The sequence below is a fragment of the Amblyomma americanum genome, chromosome 10, assembly GCF_052857255.1.
Source record: "Amblyomma americanum isolate KBUSLIRL-KWMA chromosome 10, ASM5285725v1, whole genome shotgun sequence".
NCBI lineage: Eukaryota > Metazoa > Arthropoda > Arachnida > Ixodida > Ixodidae > Amblyomma > Amblyomma americanum.
The window spans coordinates 2853861-2859810 of record NC_135506.1 but is presented as its reverse complement, the minus strand read 5'-3'; positions in this window follow the sequence as shown (position 1 = coordinate 2859810).

Below are 5950 nucleotides of genomic sequence, written 5' to 3'. Positions count from 1 at the left end.
AACTATAGCAAGCAGCCACCAACATATGTCTGAAGAAAAGTATGATGATGATGAGCGTTAAAACTCGACGTGGGGTGTTAGCAAGCGCCACTAAGGGCACTGTTTTAACAAATGCAAAACACAAAACGGTAATGGATTTTTGTTTCTGCTTTTTTTTTCTGTTTAGGAAAGAAAGTGGCGCAGTAATTGTCACGCATCTCAGTGGACACCCGAACCGCGCCGTAAGGGAATGGAAGAAGGTGGAAATTAGAGTAAAATAAAACTAAATTTTTATTTAGTGACTCTAGTGGGAATGAAAGAAGAAAGCGAGAAAGAGGTTTCGTAGTGGATGGTTCTAAGCAGAAGCAACAAGAACAATTTCGACCACCCCGGGATCTTTAAACATCACACAGTACACGCGCTCCTTTGCGTTTCGCGTCCATCGAAACGCGGCCGCCGCAGCCAAAAACGGCAGCGATTGCCCGTGTATTGTGTGTTTTCTTCCCTATGTGGCCGTTTCTTTTTTCGGGCTGCAGCTATGTCCAAGCTAAGCAACTAACTTGCCCAAAAGCTCATTTTACTAAACTTTGAGTTCCTTTTAAAAAAGATACGAAGGTAATGAGTCTTAGGTTTTCGGCTTTTAGCTGTAGAAATATTTCTAAAGGAGTATATATAGTCGGATACAACGTCGATACAACCTGGATGGATGGATGGATGGATGCGGCTGAACCCTTTACATCGGGCGGTGGCCCAAGTCACCTAGCCATGTCTTGTGAAATTTAATAATAATAATAATAATAATAATAATAATAATAATAATAATAATAATAATAATAATAATAATAATAATAATAATAATAATAATAATAAAAATAATAATAATTGGTTTTGGGGGAAAGGAAATGGCGCAGTATCTGTCTCATATATCGTTGGACACCTGAACCGCGTCGTAAGGGAAGAGATAAAGGAGGGAGTGAAAGAAGAAAGGAAGAAGAGGTGCCGTAGTGGAGGGCTCCGGAATAATTTCGACCACCTGGGGATCTTTAACGTGCACTGACATCGCACAGCACACGGGCGCCTTAGCGTTTTTCCTACTTAAAAACGCAGCCGCCGCGGTCGGGTTCGAACCCGGGAACTCCGGATCAGTAGTCGAGTTTCCAGAGTCAGGAATGATGGTATAACGGCGGTGGAGCAAGTTGTTCGATGAACACGGTGAACGAAGGCGATGCATATAACTTGAGCCAAGGTTTTAAAAATGAAAATAACTTCGGACGCGAACTGAACCGAATGCATAATATTGGCACTAGCCTAGATGTTACTCAGGCTATTCTTTATTACCCTCACATTAATTGATTAGATATGTTAAATTAAGTATTGGCTGCAGACTCCAAATATGCTTAGCAAAGTTGTAGAGCACCTTCAGGGACCTCTAAAAAAAAATGTTTCCTACACGATAAATCACACGTGGTCGTTTTTTTCCGCGTTTCAAAGAATGCGCGCGAAATATGAAAAAATACCACGTGACTGGGCGCTTGCACTCAGTTATTGTGCTGCTCTCAAGCGTGCGGTGGATGAACAAGGTCGGCTGCAGCGAGGCTGCGGCCCGCGACAGGGCGTTATGCCTGATGTAGGGATCTGGGCATGCGGCTCTTATCGTATGACGCCGCAAATGCATGCTGCTGGCCGAGCGTTGCCGAAGCGATAAAGCGTCAAAGGCTGCGAAAAAGAAAAGAAGACCGCATTTTGATTATGCTATAAACAAGGCAAGGGCAAAGCGCGTGAGAACGATGAGAGGCCACGACGGCTGCTACAATTTTGCCTTTGTATGCAAATGACCTCGCAGTAGTTTCCGAATTGAACGATGATACTAGAACTTTAAAGTTCAATGTTCGAATAATAGCGGATACATCACACGGGGACAAAAACTGAGTATAGGTAAAAAAGAAAAGAAAAACAACCTTGGCTATATTGAAGCAAGTTTACGCATGTGTTCTTTAGACGACGGCTCTTCTCGCACTGGCCCCGCTCGCTCTTTTGATATCGCACCCCCCATGTGCGCCTCGCTTCGTGGTCGCAGTATCGGGTGGCCGCATCTCGCTCCACAATTGCGCACCGTGACCAGAGATGTAGTACGTATGTAATGCGCTGGTCTAGGTTCGTCAAGTGGACATAGAAAGCGGGCAGTTGAGCTGTTTCAACGCTGACATCCAGATAAGCGTCCGAGCTCAATGACGATTGTGCCTGCATATGATCGAGACGCTGAGACAGACGAACTTTTACGAAGAAACGACATAAATCTTCGAACCTGGGCGAGGGCGTGGAGACAGATATTGCGCGAAAATTCTCTTCAGACCCTCATGCAAGTGTTCGTAGTGTGGATGCTGAAGCTGGAGTGTAAAAGTCTTCACTGCGGAGAATACTGAACAAGAGGCAACGTCATCCGTACCACGTACGTGCAGCTAGCAGTGGTCGGTTAATGTGTGGTGTGGAATTTGCAGTGGGTCTATCTTTGGCCCCGTGTCTTTTGGTAACACGCTTAAATGCGGAAGATATGTCAACGATATCCTTGTTGGGGAAATTGAGGAATTTCTTTGCGGAAGTTTCATTAGCTAGGATCAAGGATATTTGGTACCAGCATGATGGTGCTCCTGCGCACGGCAGCAGGAAAAGCTTACAAATGGCTGGATGAAGTCTTCGCGCAGCCGTGGATTGTACAGCATATGGGCCCACTGCTTGGCCGCGGCACGGTCGGCAGATTTAACTCCGCCCGATTTCTTCCCCTGGGGATATATACGTCAAGGATCAAGTATGTCAGACACCAAACCGCAACAACATCAGAAAACATAAAAAAAAAATCAGGCAGTTCTGCAACTCCACCCCTGACACCATGATCAAGAACACCCCAGAACTGTGCCTATGAAATAAATGCCAAATCTGCATTGCACCAGATGGTGGCCTGTTCAAACATATTATAGTCAAGGGACATTTTTTGGATTGAAAGTCGATGAAAAATCATTCCGGCCCTATCATTAATATTCGCCTAGGGAACAACTTCGATCACTTTCGGATTCAACATAATTCCAATCTTAAGCAGCACTGCCAAGACTGCGAGAAAGTGTGCAGACCTTTAGTCCCGCGCAAGCGCATTTTATTTCGTCATATATAGATAAGACAACAAGGGAGTTAAGCGCTCGTCCCTGTCTACTTCTATGTCCGTGTGTTTTTGTTGCGCCCCTGTGTCCACCTGAAAAGATATGAACCAACACGCCCAAATACAAGTACTTCTGAGTTAACGGAAGCATACCATATCCCAAAAAGACAGGATGAATGCGTTAGTCAGCTGTAAGGCCGCGCTTCACTGGCTTCACCAACGCGTACATTTTTTTTTTATTCCCCTAGCTTCCGGTCACTGCGGGCCACCGGCTGTCTACGCCCCCCCCCCCCCCCCTACCCGCGTGCCTCCCCCCCCCCCCCTTTCCCTACCTCCGCAAGCAGTGGCAAAAGCGCAGGAGGCACTGGCTGATTGACCACTGTGACGGCCAAAGACACCTGGCTTTGTTAAGCGCGCCAAGAAAGCATGCGAGGCGCACACAACGAGCACGTGGCGCCGCTTGGTCTTCATAAGGGTCGGCGTCAGTACCGACAGGGCGTGCGGAAACCAATTTCGCTTCTGCGCACTGGGACTTTGGTGCCGCCAGGAGCGTGCAAATGCGGCAGCATTCCCACTGCGGCAGAATGCGGACAACCTCGCATTCCGCGATAGGCCTCTTTTTTTCTTCTTTTTTTGGCATTCTCGATGGCACCGAAGCGTCGCGGTTCTCCGCCGTCTGACAATCCTGCGGCGAGCCAGTGGATCAGTGGTCCCGCCAATTAGCTGAAAAACAACTTTTCATCCTTCGAGAGGCGACGTGCGGGTGCGGCAGGGAAGGGAAAAGCATCAAGCAATAAGGACGAGAACTCTCCCCCCCCGGAGAGGGTTTTCGGAATGTTTTTTGTATGTGTTTCTTTTTCTTTTCAGCCAAGCCCTGGGCTCGAAGTTGGGCCCAACCTTCAGGGGCTGTGGCTACCTCCATTGGTTATCGAAGCTTAGGGCGGGCCTCGAATATGACCGCCCTAACTTCTTTGTTTGCAAAAGCTTTAAAATTGCATGTAAAATCACTGGAGGGCAGTCTTGTCTGGTCTTGTCTAGTTGAGCTAGAGGCTCCGTGCAGTGGCACGTAATTGTACAGACCTAGACTCTAACCTCGGGTCGATGAGTAAGGTCTTGTCGAGTTTCTCTGTGTGAGATCTTTTCTTTTAAGTTAGTTTGACTGTCTGTGTGACTCAACTTGTAACGCAGTTTGCCTTGTACATCCTGTAAATATATTTTCTCTTTGTCTCCATCATTTGGCATCAATCATCGTCTGCTCCTTCAACACCGTCGAATTCACGTTTGGAGAGGTCCTGTGCCCCTCCGAAGAAACGCAAAGAACCATCTTGAATTTACTTCAGCCTTCCTTATTGCTGGTCAGTAAGAGATTGCTTTATGGACAAGACGTGATTTGTTTTAATGTTTTTGGTTTTTGCTGTTTTTTGTGTGTGTTTTGGTTGTCTCGGCGGTCCTGCTATCGGGGAGTAGGGGTACTTTAGCCATTGACCTATGACGTGGTCCCAAGATTGTACTCTGGGCAGGTAAGCTGGAGCTATTTATTAGGTGACGTGATTGTTAGAAGTATTTTTTTTTCTGAATTAAAAAGTGTTGTTGCGGGTCAGCGCTCGTCTGTGTGTTTCCTTGTTCCCGGTCTTTCGTCCGTTCGCGCTGTTTTTTACCCAAAATGAACGCATACCAACTAGCCCAACTATCCATTCTACTACAAGGTTGTGCTGGTTAGTCGGTGATGATTAATACTAACCTTTGGTGATTGCTACATTTTGAAGATCCTAATTGTGTTGTGGTTGTGTTAAAATGTGATAGTTTTGTGATTTCATTCGTCTTCTTATGTGCGTGTAGAGAGCCTCTTGTAAACTGAACCTTTCCGCAGATTTCAGGCGACGTCCGGAAGCAGTTAATTTCCGTCCAGCTGATAGTATCTCCAGTTGCCACGGTCCCGTCGCGATTCGGGTACTTAAGTCGAGGCCAGTGGTGCTTCCTTTCTGATTTGGGGGCATCTGGGACAATGTTAAATGGTCACCGGACGCAGATGCCAAAGCATCGTCTGCAGAGGGGGTGAGCCGGATGCCTACGTAACTGCACTGTCCTGTCTGCACTACCGGAGCTTCTCCTCCAGCGCCTTCGCTAAACGACGTGCGGAAACCATTAACGTCTCGCCGCGCGATATCATACCGTTAATATCTCCCCCAGGGATCTCGCGAGTTTCCCACAGGGTACGCACGCACGCTCCCGCTTTGCAGGTCCGTCAGCTGCCTTCGCTCGCGGCGACAGGCCACGCGACGGCGTCCACGGCGCTGCGGGCGACGCCATAGGCACAGCGACTCGAAGGGGCAATTAATAAATGGGGACCCGAGCCCAGATCAGGCATAAACAAGTATCAAGCACCAGGGATTAAAAAAAGAGAGGACAGATCTTGAAGGACGGCAAAGGGAAAGCGCGTCGGCGCCCGTCTGGGCCCTGCAGCCGGCCCGGGTCTATCCCTCCTTCCCCCACCCCGGCCCCTCCCTCGTCCAACCGTCCGGCCTCTTTGGAGGCAGCCAAAGCTCGCGCCTTTTCCTGCCGCTGCCACGAGGCGGAGGGAGAAAAGCACTGCGCGGAATGAGCGGACGACAACGACGAGCCAGATCGCTATCGTCGCGCGCGCTTCTCTCTCCGGAAGGCAGCACGCGTGAAAGGACTCGCCTTGTGAGCAGCGGCGCGCTATGCAGCTCTGTCCCCGCGCGCACTGCTTCTTCTGCGACGGGCACCAAGCGACGGCAGCAGCTGGTCCCCCACCATCAGGAGAGGACAGCGCAGAGATTGCGCCGATAAGGAACGACG